Source organism: Bos indicus, chromosome 15, assembly GCF_029378745.1.
Source record: "Bos indicus isolate NIAB-ARS_2022 breed Sahiwal x Tharparkar chromosome 15, NIAB-ARS_B.indTharparkar_mat_pri_1.0, whole genome shotgun sequence".
NCBI classification, from domain to species: domain Eukaryota; kingdom Metazoa; phylum Chordata; class Mammalia; order Artiodactyla; family Bovidae; genus Bos; species Bos indicus.
The window spans coordinates 64,495,341-64,513,094 of NC_091774.1; the positions used below are offsets into that span (position 1 = coordinate 64,495,341).

General features: G+C 43.2%; 1 protein-coding gene and 1 non-coding gene across 3 annotated transcripts in view; one reads left to right on the forward strand and one right to left on the reverse strand.

The window, feature by feature from the left end:
* Positions 1 to 17,754, forward strand: part of KIAA1549L (KIAA1549 like) — a 314,597-nt gene that overhangs the window by 14,947 nt on the left and 281,896 nt on the right. The gene's annotated exons all lie outside the window — the stretch shown is intronic.
* Positions 7,022 to 7,093, reverse strand: TRNAC-ACA (transfer RNA cysteine (anticodon ACA)). The gene has a single exon. It is a non-coding gene; the product is annotated as a tRNA-Cys (tRNA).

Sequence of the window (17,754 nt, forward strand, 5' to 3'; positions counted from 1 at the left end):
CACCGCAGCCAGAGTCGGCAGGACTTTTCCATTTATGTGTCCACCCTCCAGTCTGAGTCCCAGTCCTATATTTCCCAAGAGGGAGCATCAGGCTGTCATAGGCTGGCCAAAAAGTAAGGATTTGACCCCTCATCTGATCAGCAGAGGCCAGAGGTGAAGGGGCACATGGTTTAAAAATGCCTTCCTAGGCTGACCCCTCCTTCGGCTATAGCCATGGGGAGAGTGCAGTTTTAAATGAGGTGGTATGGATCGGGCAGATTTCCCCAAATGTGTCTCCTCCCTCATCACAGCAAAAACAAGCTCATGTGCTCATTTTGTGAAAAATGACGACGACCAGTAGCCTGATTTATAGACTTGGCCAATTTCCATGGTGTAAATACTGTCACCGTGGCTGATTTGAAGCTACCAATGTGACAATGGAATTGGGAAGGGATGCACACGTTTGGCTGAGCACCAAGATGATCCTATCCATCTTCCGACTGGATGCAGGGCTACTTACACAGTAAGTGCAGGATGTCTCCAAGGAGTTTGAAGTCTAGGCTAACCAAGTAGGTGGGCTTATAATTATGTAAAAGGGAAGAAGAGTTCCAGGAAGAGAGGGTGGAAGTTAGATTTGGCTCACACAGCCTAAAATAGCTTGCTGTCCTAAGTGTGCCATCCTTTGGGAAGGTGGAGATGCTTTCTAAAAAAAAAAAATGCAACTTCTTTTGCCTGTAGTACCTCACTTGTGACATGTAATTAACCCTTTCACTGATTTTAAGATGCCAGACCTCATTTTCTTGGAGGGGCATTGGCCTAGTTTTTTTTTTTTTCCAATGTGTTTTACTTTGGGGCTGTGCTGGGTCTTCGTTGCTGTGCCTGGGCTTTCTCTAGTTGCAGCGAGTGGGATTGCTCTCTAGTTGCGGTGCTTGGGCTTCATGGTGGTGGCTTCTTGTTCTGGAGCGTGGGCTCTAGAGCACAGGCTTAGTTGCCCCACGCCATGTAGGATTCTCCTGAACCAGGGATTGAACCCATGTCCCCTGCATTGGCAGGCGGACTCCCAACCACTGGACCACTAAGAAGGTCCCAAGGGGATAGTTTTTCCTTGCTTCTCACAGTCAGCACTTCCCGCTCCTTTGCTGCCGTCATTAAGGAACTCCTTTCTTCCACCTTCCATGCAGTGGCCTCTTAGACATCTTTCTGCTGCACACACACTATTAGTTTTGATTGGAGGCTTTTATTTATGACCAAAAGGCCATTTCTCAGGTCATGTAATTATGCTAAAAGCCAAGACCGTCTGGTGACTACAACCTCTGAGAGCATGTGAAACACCATCATGATTTCAAGGCCCGCCCTTGCACATCTGGAGAGGGGGTTGGGAGCCTTGGCTTCGGTGCATTACTTACAATTCCTCCATCCTTCTGCCTGATGCGGCTTTGTTGTTAACCCTAACTGGCTCTCACAAAGGATGGTGGTGACCTTTGGGAAATGAGCGATGGGGTGTGGACAGCGTAGACCTCTCCTCAGACATGGAGTTCTAAGTGTCCTACTGATTGATGGAAGGTCAGCATCTTTACCTATAAAAATAGTACAATTAATTTATTCTTTTAATTTCCCTGGGGATGTAGCCAGGGAGAAATTTTACAAATCTCACTTCTTTTATGTCTCATTGGAGGTTTGCCCTAGTTTGTGGGTATGTTGACTTCTGAATAAGAGGACAAACATTTATAAAACAGCTACTACTTGTTAGTTGCTCCATCAAAAGAACTTTATAGAATTGAACCCTGCAGTGACACTAAGAGGTAGTTCCTGTCCATTTTGCGTGGAGAAAACTAAGACTGAAAAGACATTTATGAACCTGACTTGCCTAAGGGTACTGTTCTTGGAAGTTTTGGGAATGGGATTTAAAACCAGATTTGACTGCAATGTCAATATATTTTTAGCTTGGCTCTGCAGGCCTCCCCCCCACCTCCTGCCCTGCCCCATTTTATTAAATTTGCGAGCATACGAAAGAGTTGAAAGTACTATACAGTGAACAGCCATGTACCTACCACTTAGATGGTACTATGAACATTTTGCTATATTTGCTTTATCATACATATGTGTTTATTCTATCAGTCCCTCTATCAATTCATCTTATTTCTTGATGTATTCAAAGTAAGTTCAAGACATAAGTACAGTTCAGTCCTAAATGTTTCAGTTTGCATACCAGATTAGAGTTCATGTTTATGGTTCCTTTTTTTTTGAGGTAAACTTTACATACAGAGAAATACAGAAATCCCCAGTCTTGACACATGCACACACCTGTGTAACCTAAATCCTTGTCAAGATATAGAACATGATCATCACTTCAGGAAGTAAGTCCCCTCTTGCCCCTCTCCAGATACCTCTCCAGGCATCATGGTTTGATTTTTTGCTTTCCTGGTGGCTCGCCTGGTAAAGAATCCACCTGCAGTGTGGGAGACCTGGGTTTGACCCCTGAGTTGGGAAGATCCCCTGGAGAAGGGAAAGGCTACCCACTCCAATATTCTGGCCTGGAGAATTCCATGGACGGTATAATCTATGGGGTCACAAAGAGTCGGACAAGATTGAGTGACTTTCACTTTGACTTTAGTTTCTATATGGTGCAGTCTTAAATAATGTTGCCTATTGTTTTCAGATTGACTTTTCCTTGTATTATTAATTCAAGGCAGTATTTATTGAGGTATGTGGCAGGCACAGTGCTGGGTGTGGGGAGAACAGGAGGGGAGGAAAAAGACATTGGCTTATGTGGAGAGAGAGATGTTAATCAGCTCATCACGGGAATGAGCATCCCATTACCAGCAGAGGTGAGAGCTGAAGGGGGAGCACAGGGTGCTGGGGGAGGCTTGGTGAGTGAGGAGGACGATGGTCAGGGAAGACTCGTCCAGTATTCTAGTGTGGCAACAACTGGCTAAGTTTGAGCAGTGGCAGCTCCTTTAGGCAGGGAGGGGGCATCTGTCACAACCCCTACCCATCCCACTTCAATCATGTCTTGGCTGAGATGGATTTACTGTGGTGACAACCTAACCTCCAAGTCTATAGTAGCTTAAAGCCCTGGAGTTTTACTTCTCACTCACATAGAGACCAACAAGTGCTCCTAACTGGCCAGGCACTTGCTACCACCTGGTGATTTCAAGGACCCAGGGTCTTGTCTTTGTAGTCTCTCCATCGTCAATCTGTGGCTTCCAAGGCTGCTGTGCTTATCTGCGTTCAGCAGATAGAAGTGGAAAGAGAACGGGGAACAGATCTGGAAGGCTGTGCACCATCCTGCCCACTTTCCATGGATTAGGGCTCAGCAGCTTGGCCGTGTCTGCCTGCAGAAAGAAGCTGGAAAACATGGGATGAACCCGAAAGAAAAGAGAACAGGTTTGATGAACAGCCAGCCAGTAATCTGATCCAACACACTTATTTTACCTGCATGGCCTCTTTAGGCATTTGAGTGTGCTTAAAACTGATTTAACAGCCATGGGCTTTGGAGATAAGGAAACCTGGGTTCAAATCACTGTAACATCAGTTCCAGCAGGATGGGGACTTAATCTATTTTGGTCACTGCTGTGTACTCAGTGCCTGGTATACAGTAAGTGTTCAACAAGCTTTTGTTGAACTTATGTACAGAATTCTCAAAATTCGATAATAAGGAAATCAACAAACATAAAATGGGTAAAAGACCTGAATGTGCATTTGTGCTCAGTTGCTCAGTTGTGTCTGACTCTTTGCGACCCCATGGACTGTAGCCCGCCAGGCTCCTCTGTCGATGGGATTTTCCAGGCAAGAATACTGGAGTGGGTTGCCATTTCCTTCTTCAGGGAATCTTCCTGACCCAGGGATCGAACCCGTGTCTTCTGAGTCTCCTGCATTGGCAGGCAAATTCTTTACTGCCAAGCTACCTGGGAAGGCTTGAATGTTCTTCACCAAAGAATAAATTAAATTAAGTACATGAAAAGATGCTCAACATCATTAGTCATTAGGGAAATGTAAATTATTACCACAAGATACCACTTCATACTAAAATACTGGGTAATATTTTGTAGAAATTTAAAATTACCAGTGCCAGTTGCTGTTGAGGATTTGGAGCAGTTGAACTCGTGTATTGCTGATCAGAATGAGATATGTATAACCATCTAAGAAATTATTTCTTTTAAATATACATTTACTCTGTTACTCAGCAGTTCTACTCCCAGGCATTTATCCTAATAATAATGAAATAAATGAAAACTTATGTTCATGTAAAAATATGAATATTTATAACAGCATTATTCATAATCAAAGTTAGCAACCCAGATATCCTTCATCATGTAAATTGATAAACAGACTATGATATATCATTATAGATTAATGGTATATAAGTTTTTTGATAATAAAAAATATACCCCTTTGCAAACAAAACAAACAAAAAACAAACCTTTGTTGGTTAGATGAATGAATTCCCCTTCTGTCCTGGGCAATGATAATAGCCACTATTTACTTAGTGCTTATCATGTACTTCTGGTGGTAGGCTGGGAATTGTCTCAGAAAAAAGGTGCTAAGATTTGGACATGGATGGTGGCCACAGGATTAGAAAGAAGAGTAAATGGCTAAATTCTTTTTCTCTTGTCTCCCACTTTCAGTGTTTTTCTGAAAATACGGGAACTCCCTTTCATCTATATACTGATGAGGAAATTTAATGTATTTTCTTATTGGCTCACTGCTAGGGTTAAAAAACAAAAAAATCAGCTATTTTCAACCTCTGTAGTTTTGGAAGACAGATGGTTGCTCCTTAAAGTGAGATTTTCCTTCCTGTGTGTAAAACAAATTCTGATTATATTGTACTCCTTTGTACTTCAAATGGATGGTGATCAGCTAGCTGTCTTTTGTTTGTCAAAAAAGTTTGTGTGGTTTTCAAAGTCATCCTGATGTCTTTCAGCAGAATACAACATGGAGGCCAGAAGCTCTGATAGTTTTCCTATGGTTTGAGTTTTTTATTGTGGCACCTTTAAAGTAATTTTTTGTTGTTATTGTTGTGATGCATTTCTTTGAGGGTAGGTAGCCTATTAGACGGAGAAGGCAATGGCATCCCACTCCAGTACTCTTGCCTGGAAAATCCCATGGATGGAGGAGCCTGGCGGGCTACAGTCCATGGGGTCGCTAAGAATCGGACGCGACTTCACTTTCACTGTTCACTTTAATGCATTGGAGAAGGAAATGGCAACCCACTCCAGTGTTCTTGCCTTGAGAATCCCAGGGACGGGGGGAGCCTGGTGGGCTGCCGTCTATGGGGTCACACAGAGTCAGACACGACTGAAGCAACTTAGCAGCAGCAGCAGCAGCAGCCTATTAGAAGTACTAACCTAATCTGTTGGATCATAGACTTTCAAGGGACTTGTGATCTATGCTGTTACTGTGTATTATGACTTAGGTCCCAAACTTGGATTGGTAGTCAGAAAGCTCCTAGCCTTGCTAGGAATCAAAAGTTGGGAAGCCAGATGGAGCTCTAGCTACAAGAGCATCTGAGGTTAAAGGTTACTCGGGCTGAACTGCAGTGGAGTTTTTTTCCTTCGGTAGCGCTGGATCTTAGAGGACCAGAGTAGACTCTTATACTGGTGTGGTGACGCTTGGAAGAAATATCTCAGTTTTATGTTCATATCGGTCTTATTGTGGTCAGGAATATACTCAGAGTCGTGCACAGGCACTCAGGTGACAAATGTTTCCCCCAGTGGTTTAGCCTGGGAGGTGTTCTGGAAGGTTACTCTGATTGCATCCCGGGTGGCATCCGAGGTAATGGTGAAGAGCGGGACGTCATTTAGGGATGCCATCAGGTCTACCCCTGGTGCATCCCCACCCTGTCTTGGTCATAGAACAGGGAGGGACGAGTAGGTCGCCTCCATTGGTAAGGGACAGACTAAGTCTGACCAGGGAAGGAAAGCTTTGGTGTAAAGTCTGTCTACACCCCCATCTAGAGCAAGGAGGGATGCCTCTGATAGAAAGATGGTGCTGGTCGCTATTTTCTCTCTTACGGATGTGAGCTAACCATTCCAGCCTCACTCCTTTGAAGTGTATCCTAAAAAACTGGGATAGATTTGATCCCCAGAGCTTAAAGAAGACACACCTGGTCTTCCTATATGATACTGCATGGCCACGGTATCCACTGGAGGATGGTGAATGGTGGCCAGTTGGAGGGTATCTTAAGTATAATACTGTTTTATAATTAGACCGGTTCTGTAAAAAACAAGGGAAATGGGTAGAAGTAGCATATGTGTGTTCGGAGAAGGCAGTGGCACCCCACTCCAGTACTCTTGCCTGGAAAATCCCATGGATGGAGGAGCCTGGTAGGCTGCAGTCCATGGGGTCCCTCAGAGTTGGACAAGACTAAGCAACTTCACTTTCACTTTTCACTTTCATGCATTGGAGAAGGAAATGGCAACCCACTCCAGTGTTCTTGCCTGAAGAATCCCAGGGACAGAGCCTGGTGGGCTGCCGTCTATGGGGTCGCACAGAGTTGGACGTGATGAAGCGACTTAGCAGCAGCAGCAGCAGCAGCAGGTTTGAGGCTAACTGGAAGGAATTGATTGTATTTTTTCTTTTTCCATAGGAATACAATACTTTTTCCGTATCTTATTACCCCTGGCACTGCATCTTTGCTAGTTACTATGGGACTATACAGGCTGAAGACCTCAGCTAGAGCAATTGAAGATGGTAACCCAGCATTCTGGGCAGCAGGAGGTGTAACTACCTTTGTGTGAAGAATACCCTATCCTGTGGCCATCAGGGCATTAGAAACCCACCATTCCACTCATTGAAGGGAGCTGCCAATGGTCCAGCAGCTTAGCTTCAAGTCTCTGTTTCCCCAGACTCTAGTCTTTTGTCAGAAAACTGTCCATAAGAAGATGGAAGGATGAAATAAACAGAGATGTATAAGTGAGGTCACTCAGTCGTGTCCGACTCTTTGTGACCCCATGGACTGTAGCCTACCAGGCTCTTCTGTCCATGGGATTTTCCAGGCAAGAGTACTGGAGTGGGTTGCCATTTCCTTCTCCAGAGGATCTTCCCAACCCAGGGATCGAACCTGGGTCTCCTGCATTGTAGGCAGATGCTTTACCATCTGAGCCACCAGGGAAGTCGAGAGGATGGAAGGATGAAATAAACAGAGATGTATAAACACGTAACCAAAAGAAATGGATTGTTAAGATACTGTGTTTACAGTAGGTTCTTGTTGGTTATCCATTTCAAATATAGCAGTGTATAGCACAGGGAACTCTGCTCAATATTCTATAACAACCTATTGTGAAAAGAATTTGGAAAAAAGTAGACACATGTATATGTATAACTGAATCACTTTGTTGTACAACTGAAACTGACACAACATGGTTAATCAACTGTACTCCAATATATTAGGTTGGTGCAAAAGTAATTGCAGTTTTGCATTGTTGAACTTTGCTGTTTGATATTGGAATACACTCTTAAATAAATGTGTTTATGTTATACATCATTTTAATGTACATTTCTCACTTTATGATTTTTTTGCTAGTGGCATTACTTGCTGTTTATTTTATATTTATTTTAGACTATAGAAATGATGTTAGATAAAAAGCAAATTCAAGCAATTTTTTTAATTCAAATTCAAAATGGGTTGTAAAGCAGTGGAGACAACTTGCAACATCAACAATGCATTTGGCCCAGGAACTGCTAATGAACATACAGTGCAGTGGTGGTTCAAGAAGTTTTGCAAAGGAGATGAAAGTCTTGAAGATGAGGATTGCAGTGCCTGGCCATTGGAAGTTGACATTGACTAATTGAGAGGAATCATTGAAGCTGATCCTTTTACAACTACATGAGAAGTTGCTGAAGAACTCAACATTGATCATTCAATGTGGTCATTTGGCATCTGAAGCGAATTGGAAAGGTGAAAAACCTTAAAAATGGGTGCCTTATGAGCTGACTGAAAATCAAAAAATTGTCATTTTGGAGTGTCATCTTTTCTTATTCTACGCAACAATGAAATATTTCTTGATTGGATGTGATGTGTGAAGAAAGGTAGATTTTATATGACAACCAGTGACAACCAGCTCAGTGGTTGGACCGAGAAGAAGCCCCAAAGCACTTCCCAAAGCCAAACTTGCACCAAAAAAGAGGTCATGGTCACTGTTTGGTGGTCTGCTGCCTGTCTCATCCATTACAGCTTTCTGAATCCCAGCAAAACCATTACATCTGAGAAGTATGCTCAGCAAATTGGTGTGGTGCACTGAAAAGTGCAATGCCTGCAGCTGGCACTGATCAATAGAAAGGGCCCAATTCTCCATGGCAGCACCCAGCTGCACGTCACACAAACCCAACGCTTCAAAAGTTGAATGAATTGGGCTAAAAAGTTTTGCCTCATCCGCCATATTCACCTGACCTCTTGCCAACCAACTACCACTTCTTCAAGCATTTCAACAACTTTTTGCAGGGAAAATGCTTCAACAACCAGCAGAAGGCAGAAGATGCTTTCCAAGAGTTCATCAAATCCAGAAGCATGGGTTTTTTCCACTACAGGAATAAACAAGCTTATTTCTCATTGGCAAAAAAGCATTGATTGTAATGTTCCTATTTTGATTAATAAAGATGTCTTTGAGCCAAGTTATAATGATTTAAAATTCACAGTCTGAAATTGCAATTATGTTTGCACCAACCTAGTAAAAAGTTGAAAAAAAGATATTACATTTACAGAAGTGCTGTGAGAAGAGAAGATTAATGTGAGAGAATTAATGTGGTGGGGTATCTGAGTTGGGTTAATCTGATGGAAGACCTTGAATGAATGTTGAAAGGAGGAGTTTTGGTGATTCCTAGTCTCACTGGGCCCCTCAGGTGCATGAGAGTGAACGAATGTGACTCAGTTAAATGCACCCATTCTTTTGCTCTTTTTAACATATCAGTATTACTCACTTTCTTTGTTCTTTAGAAAACTTCAAGTAATGAATTAACATTTGTTTTAGGTCTTCTCCCTTTTCCTGAATTTCATCATGATTTCTTTAAAAGTTAAAAAACATTTCCCTCCTATTTAAAAAATATATTGAAAGGCAATCTTAAAACAAGAAAGGAAAATTTGGAAAGGAGGAGAAATCACTCATAAATCTCTCTGTTAATGCCTCAGCCATATAGATTTTTATCTGGTTGGAACATTCAAAGTTCCAATATGGCGGTGTGTTATTCATTAGTTGGAGAAGGCAATGGCAAGCCACTCCAGTACTCTTGCCTAGAAAATCCCATGGATGGAGGAGCCTGGTGGGCTACAGTCCATGGGGTCGCCAGGAGTCGGTCTCGACTGAGCGACTTCACTTTCACTTTTCACTTTCGCGCAATGGAGAAGGAAATGGCAACCCACTCCAGTGTTCTTGCCTGGAGAATCCCAGGGACGGCAGAGCCTGGTGGGCTGCCGTCTGTGGGGTCGCACAGAGTCTGCCAGGCCTGCATCCTCTCTGCACCTGTGTTATTGGTCCACACTGCTTTTCACCAGTCTGTGGCAAGATATGTACAGGCACTAAAAGTATAGACTTTATAGTAATTAAACATCATTGGGACATCCAGGGGACTTGTGCCATAGGACAGGAAGTAGGCCAGTTTGAGTGAAATTGAACCAATATGGTGAGACCCAGATGGCTTAAGCTGGAGAACCACAAATTGATAGGGGATGGATCGGAAGGCCAAAACAAAGAAACAAAGAACTAGTCTGTGGCTGTGGATAACACTCTGCACTGCTTGCCGTTATCATTCATTCTTCTTCCGGTCATAGCCCAGGGAGAGGAAGAAAAAAAATTCACCCATAATCACAACAATCTGACACAACTCTTCTTGGGATTAGTGTCTTTCCTTTCACCCTTTGTGTGTGTGTGTGCATGCCTTTTACAAATATAATTTTAACTGCAATCCATCATGGTTTCTACATCTTTAGAATCAGGCTCGTAGTTGCCTTATTATGGGCAACTTTTGTTTATCTATAGTCTGAGTTAAACATTTATTAATCAGTTTTGTTCCCTGTCACTTTTTAAAAAGAAATTTTCAGCTCCTTTAGCTCCAGTTAGTGTTTATAATATCCTAAGAGGTTTTTTTTTTTTTTTTTTTTTTTTTGTGGGAGAAGGAGGGGAGGGGGGATTTTCTTCTAAATATTATTGATTTCTTGTCATGCAAAGAACTGCTAGAAAATAATCCAAATGTCTTTACCTTTCTAGTATTCTATTCTCATCCATCCCAAGGGTATAGAAGATGCACTTTTTAACCTCTGTTAATTTTCTCTGTTCAGGTGAGGCAAAATTCTCTCAAGTCACCAAGCTTACTTGGTAGTTGAGACTCCAGGCGGTGAGCCGGCCATCTGGTGAAATGGACATCACCTCCTACAAATAGGCATCTCCCATGGAGGAATGCCATCCAGAGGGCCATCGTTCCGAATCCCCCTGGCTCCATCCACTGCCCACCGGCCATCTGTTCTCCCCCACCCCAGGTTTATTTTGGCTTTGCATGCTGTCATATGAGATCTCTTCTGAGTCACCTGTGCCCACCTTGGTCTTATGATTCTTTAAAATCTCTTCCTAAACCCTGGAAATGGTTCCAGTTTGTATTCACTCGGTTTTGTGAATTCAGAATGACAAAGATAAAGAAGCAAGGAGGATGTGGCCATGTTTTGGTCATGGGCAGTGGTATCTTAGCTCCTCTTATGTCTTATGTGCCTGGGGACTCAGCTTTTTGGCTCACAGCATCATAAAGCTGGCCCTGCTGAAAGAGCCAGGCCCACTCACACTGATTGGAAACTGACATTTGACTCCTCTCTCAAGCCGTCTTGAAGAAGGATGCTTAATAATCTATTCTGAATTTGATATTAATAGGAAATTAATTTCTGTGACTTAGACATAATAGCATATATTTTAACAATAATTCTGACAGTCTTATTGGTTTCTGGCCTTTATAAGCCAAAGCTATTTTCAAATATGAAATGTTTACAAATAGAAATCAACCGATCAGGTATTATCAAGCCAGTGCTTGGGGAGGTTTCCAAAGTGGTACTAAGAGTGATTTTAAGGAATATTCACAAGGACGCAATTGCATGAAAATAGTTAATTAAATATGGAAGTTAAAGTATCTGGGTGTGAAATAGGCAGTGCAAGGAATAAATGTTAAAAGAATTTAACCATTTTCGTTCCTCAAGGACTGTGCTGTTGATCTCAGCACCGACTTTGCTCTGGGGAGGAAATGGGCTGGCGGGCCATTAATGCTAAGAACCTATCTGAAACAGCAGTGGTTCCTGAGTGCCTGTTGTCTGGGATGGTGCTGGAGGTCCTCTGGGAACTTCCAAAGTGTCGATTTTTACCAGAGCAAGTCTTAGAGAATCACACAGAGTAACAGAATCTTTAAAAGAGAAGCTGGCGCTTTGCTTCTGAAATATATTCTTACCATAGACAGTGGGAATTGTGGAATAAAATTGTCTCTGTTATGTTCACACTTGAATTACCTTTAAATGGAGACTATCTTAACTAACAACCCTGTGATGTGTAAGTTACAGTGAAAGTAATAGTTTTCACTTATAATGTCAGCACTTAACCATGTTCCTGACGCTGTGCTGTGTACCCGACATGCTTATTGTGGCATTTAATCTTCACAGTCATGTTATGGGATGTAAACTGTAATTATTCCCATTTTCCAGATGGGGAAGCTGAGGCTGAGAAAGATGAGGTAACTTGCCCAGGACCACAGAGCTTGATGATGTTGGATCTGTCCCTCCAAACCCACGTCTGTGCTTTGCTACTTTGCCCAGTGTTCTCTGTGACCATATCAGTATTTGTTCCTCCTCTGCCCAGCAAGCTATATCCCAATCCTGAGGATGACATAAAGCAGTTTTAGTTGATAGGCTCATCCTGTATGCTTTCAGAGGCCTTCCACATCTGCCATCTCTGCCACAAAGAGGGTTTGTGGCCCTTCCTTTCAGATTTCAGATACACACTAAATGATATTTATTTCCAGACTCTTATTATTGGAGATAATGAGCATTGACTAGATTGTGTTCTGACTCCCACAGTGCTTGAAATTCAAGTACACTGGCAAGAATTCTAAAGAACTTTATAGAAATCTTAAAAACTCACACAGGTAGATGAAATCAATTGTGCTTTTGGTCTTGTTTGAGCCCTTAAAAAATGCACAAGTCTGAGTAACACTGTGGTTACATCTAAATAAAATTTAGATGCCATGCCATATGATTCTGCATTTGCCCTTTGAGTTTGGTGAATTGTGCCTTTCTCTTGGAGACTTACCATTTTCCCTGCCCCCGGTGCTGCTGCATTTTTCCTGCCAGCAATATTGAAAAGAATGTTTATATTTCCAGCTACTTTTTGTGGAATTCACATACATTTGTACTAGACAACTGGATCTGAAATGGATATTGAGAATTTCCTGCATCTGTATACTCAGTTAAAAATAATGGTAGTGGTGGCTTAGTCGTATTTGACTCTTTGCAACCCCTTGAGCTGTAGCCCGTAGGTTCCTCTGTCCATGAGCTTTCCCAAGCAAGTATACTGGAGTGGGTTGCAATTTCCTTCTCCAAGGGCTTTTCTTGACCCAGGGACCAAACTCACGTCTCCAGCATTGCAGGTGGTCTCCTGCATTGCAGGCAGATTCTTTACTGACTGAGCCACAAGGGAAACCCCCTCGCCAAAAATGTTCCAATAGTTTTCTTGTATCATTCATCTATTCAACAGTAACTCTTGAGTGCCTACTGCATGCCATATTCTGTGCTCTCCTTGACCTTGAAGTCTCAGCATTGTCCTTGTTCAGCGCATCTCATTTCTCACAGTAGCTGCTAACTACATCCGAGTGACCTTCAGCACTCACCTGTTCACCTAACATTTGTTGAAAGCCAGTTAACTATAGAGATTGCTGGGCATGACCATAAATGCCTGTGATATAGTAGGCTGAGGCTGAGGGAATCTCAGTTAAAGAAATGCCACTAGGAATTGGAGCACAGGGGAAATCCTTGGAAATAAACAAACTAAATAAATAAATGCTAGGTAGACAGGTAACAATCGTTTCATCCATCTCTCTCACTTTACAGGTAGATATTGAGCTCAGAGAAGAGTCATTTGGTCAAATTAAGTAACCAGTAATATTGAAGTTTCATTTTAGGATTTGGCAACCTCCGTAGCTTTAAACTCCCCAGGTAGGATTAAGGAATAGAATTGTCCTTTAAAACGTTTTCCAGGGACTTCCCTGGTGGTCCAGTGGCTAAGACTATGTGCTCCCAATGCAGGGTACCCAAGTTTAATCCTTGGTCAGAGAAATAGATCCTACACGCCAAAACAAAGATCAAAGGTCCTAAGTGCCTCAGCTAAGCCCCGGTGCAGCCAAATAAATAAATATTAAACACCATATTCCTGCTTTGACTCTCATGTTTTCTAAAAAGCCAGCCAGGGTGAAAGGAACGATCGTCATGATGAATACCCGTTTTTTTGACGAGTAACGTCAGGCATGGGCTTCCCAGATGGCTCAGTGGTGAAGAATCTGCCTGCCAAGTAGGAGACATTGGTTCGATCCCTTGAAGAAGGAAACAGCAACCCACTCCAGTGTTCTTGCCTGGGAAATCCCATGGACAGAGGAGCCTGGCAGGCTACAATCCATGGGGTCACAGAGTCAGACACGACTTGGCATCTGAACATCAATAAAACGTCAGGCATACAGAGACTAAGTGACCTGCTTGTGGTCACTCAGCTGGTTAATGCAGAGTCAGACCCAGAGCCTGGGGGCCCTGACTGGAAACGCCTGTGCACTGGGAGGTCCACTGCATAGGCAGAGGGGAAGCGAAAGGGGCAGGATAGAGTGAGTGAATGGGAGGAAGATCCAGGGTGGGCAAGCTAGGTATTTTCTGTTCGGCAAAGGAGTTGCTTGTTCTCTGGCACTACCTGCGTCCTGTGGGTGGCAGGCTGTCTTGAATTGTTATGTGTTTCTCTGTTACCTTTATTTTTTTCACCCTCATACAAAGCTTCCTCTTGTGTTGAGATTCCTGCCTTCCTCCTCCTTGTTGCTGTGACCTTCTGACTTTGTGGGCACCTGGCTCCTCATTTATTGAGGATTTCAAGCTTCTCAGAGTCTTAGCATTCTAAATCCTGCCATCAGTGCCTGCAACATCAGGGTCCATAAGAATAACCCCCCTTATGGATGTCTCAATTGGAACCATTTTTATTTTCATTTTGGTTCAGCCACCCTCCCCTACAAACATACCCTGGCCTGCGCACAGGAGCTTGAGCCTCAGACTCTAGTTTTCTCCTGTCTACCTCCTCTTAACGTTCTGGTGCGCACTCTCTCGTTCCCATTCTTGCTATTCTTTGGCTTCCCTGAGATTTCAGCCCCCGCCACCTCTGACTTTCATCTTAGTCCACCTCCCTCATCATGCTTCTTTTTTCTTATCCATCCCCCGCCGAGCCCTATGCATGTCTCAGCCCCCTTGTCATTCTGCCTTCTTCAACTTGCATGCCCTCTGCCTTGGAGTAGTTCAGGCATTCACTGCTTCTGCTGGATTTGTTTCCAGTATCCCTGTAGTCAGCTGGTCCAACACGGCTCATCTCAGCAAGGTCTTCCACCCCACTTGCAGTCCCTTCTTGGATTCCTCATCACTTCCATTTCTCCTTCCCCACAATTCTCCTGGAACCTTGTAACCTGCTTCCTGCCTCAATCCACATTCTCCATAGATGACTTTTGCAGTACCTTCTACATTTGTTCGTCCCTTAAATGTAGGTTGCCCAAGGTTCTGCTCTAGCCTTCCTATCTTCCAGGTTTGCCAACGTCTAGGTGGAGACCACTCCTGTGACACACCTCCAGCATAGTTTTTGCAGCACACCAGCCCTCTTCTCACCCATGGATACTTCTGGTTAGATGCTCTCCAGTCACCTTGCACTCAGCTGTCTCCCAGCCTGATCTGCTAAGCTGGTCCTTCTGCTGTGTTGCCAGTCCTGCTGAATGGAGCCTCTGCTTAGCCACACAAGCTGGAAGCCAGTCACCCTAGACTCTTTCCTCTCAGCTTGCACATCTTAGGTCCTGTTACTTCTGTCTCCTTAATATTTCCTGTGTCCACCCTCTTCTCCTACAACCATTACTCGAGTCCCTGTGACCTCCCATCTGGATGATTTCTGCAGCCTCCTATCTGGTGTCCCTCCCCTCACCCACCTCAATCCATCTTCCGTAGATCTTTTAAATCATAGAACAAATCATATCTCCTTCCTCAGCCTAAGGCTGAAAACAGCCCACAGATCTGTTTTATTTGACTGAAAGTGTAAGCCTGCACCATATTTAAAAACAATTTTCTTTTGGCTTATCCTGTCTATATGAAATATCAGAAAATTTCCCCAGAGATCTCCAAGTTTCTGGCTTATCTTTGAAAACCAAAAACCCTGGCATTCTGGTTCCTACATTTCCCAAGGGCCCAATGGCTGGACAGCAGGTCAACCATGCCTCTCAGATGGGGGTGTGCCCTCATCCATTAATCACAGACTCGCCTTTCCAGGTGTGTTTCACTCACTCGTGTCGCCCACCTGGCTTCTGCATCCCTGAGCTGGTGGTCTCTGGTTTGTGGAATGAAGTTGGGTCTCCTGTAGCTGCAGGAGCCCCACTGCAGTCCTTGTTGTCTGCACCCATGGAGCTTTATTTCTTGGAGTACCTTGAACTTGGAATTTTGTTTCATACCTCTGTCTTTGCATGTATTGCTCTTCTGGTTAAGAAATCACATGAGAGGTAAAAATCTTTTCCGAGGATCTTGGCAACCAAGTAAGATAACAGTTTCATCCTTTATCATTTGGACAGGGGTCCATGAATCTATAAACCCCTAGAGTGTTTTCTAAATTCAACAAACACGTGCACACACACACACACACATAAACTACAACTAAAAAAACAGTGCCAGGAAATACCTCCCATTATCTTTCTTCTTCCTTTCCCTTTTCCTTTTCTTTCTCTCATTTCCCTTCCTTCTCCTTTTCTTCCTTTTCCTTCCAAGCTGGTCATGTCCCACTAAGCTGATTTCATATTCCACTAATGGTTCACAACCTATACGTTGAAAAACACTGCCTTGCGCGGGGTGATGTCTATAAATCCTTAAAATTATATGTTTAAAATTACCTTTGTTTTTCTGGAAGAGAGGGGAACTGCCTTAGCACTCAGCTTTCCAAGGGGCCTGAGGAAACATTTCATAACTGCTGATTTAGATATTTTATTTTCAATGGGACTAGACACTGCAACTTTCATATACCCAAGCATAGAAGTTAGTGATCTGTATTCTGAATGTGGGCCCTTTGTGTTAGCTTTCTGACATGTCCTGTATTGTTCCTTGTTAAATGAAGCTAATATTTGCAGACTCTCAGGGAGGGCAGAATGGGTCCTTTAAATCTTGTACACATGGGAAGGTGAAAAGCTGGGCAAGGCACCATAAAATTCCTTGATGAAGGAAGTTTAATAAAACCATAGTTTAAAGTCAGCTAAAATATGTAATAACAACCCAGAATTTTTTTTTTTTTTGGTTGATATCAAGTCAACAACTGCCCTTGGTAATGAAAATGGAGAAAACAGTAGTGAACAGAGTAAATATTCTTGCTCTCATGGATCTTTCAATCCAGAAAACATGAATGAGAAATAAAAATGGTATATCAATAAAGCATTGAAGTAAATAGAATAAATATCATAAATGCACTGATGCCAAAATATATAATAGAAAAACCTAAGTTTGTGGAAGGGGTTTTGTAGTGAGGTAACAGAAAAGATGTTACAAGATGACCAAATTATTTTGAGCTACAAAATTATTAATATTTAAACAGTGGTTCTGAGTAGCAATTTAAAGGAAACTGCCATAATTTAAAAAAAATCCAGATTAAATATCCTCTAGTAATGTCTTTTCTGTTATCTCTCTCTATGTTTTGTTTTCAAAAGAACCAAAATCAGCGTTGGGAGGTGCATCTTATCTGTGTTCTAGGTGTAATTGGCCCTGTTTTTAGGTGAGAAAGGCTATATGTCAGTAGGTTATGGACCTGACTTGCTATAGGGAAGCTTAATGTTTCTGAAGTCGGGTTATTTTTTATGACCCGTGTGTACCACTTCTCTGAGTGATTCCCAACAGTTGCAACAAAACTAACTCATTACTGCAACAGTCAAAGAATGAAAAATGACCACTGTGATCAGTGTTCCTTTTTTTTTTTTTTTTAACTTTAGTAACACGATTACAGTATTATTGTATTTTTTGGTGTGAATATGACAAAACCATGTTGCTCCCCCCACCCAAGTTGCCTGCGGAGAAGAGGGAGGAACAGAATCCGAAACCCCACGGACCCCCGGCACACCCCCGCTGCTGGCGTTTCTGTTGGTAATTGAGTGCTGCCTTAATGCACTTGGCTCGCTTTTAGCATGGCTGGGAGGGCAGGGGGCCCCCGCGGGTCCCGCTTAGGCTTCACCCGCGCACAGGCCATATGGCGACGCGACTGTGCGTGTGCAGAGGAGGGGGCGGCTGCCGGGACACCCTGGCTTTCCATTTGGTGTCTCTGTTTTTCAAATGATCTTTGGTCCAAATCCTGTGACCTCGTGTGTCTCTCAGACAGGTGGATGTAGTAGGGGGGCGGTGGCGGGGGGCGCTGGAAGCCACACGTACCCTGGCTGACGCTGTGTTGTCATCTGGCAGGGAAATCACAACAGAGCTCCCAGAACCTTGAAATTCTAGGAGCCCTGACATTTGCCCTCTGCCCTGCACGCTTGCTTCTTTCTGAAGACCCCCTCACTCCTGCACGG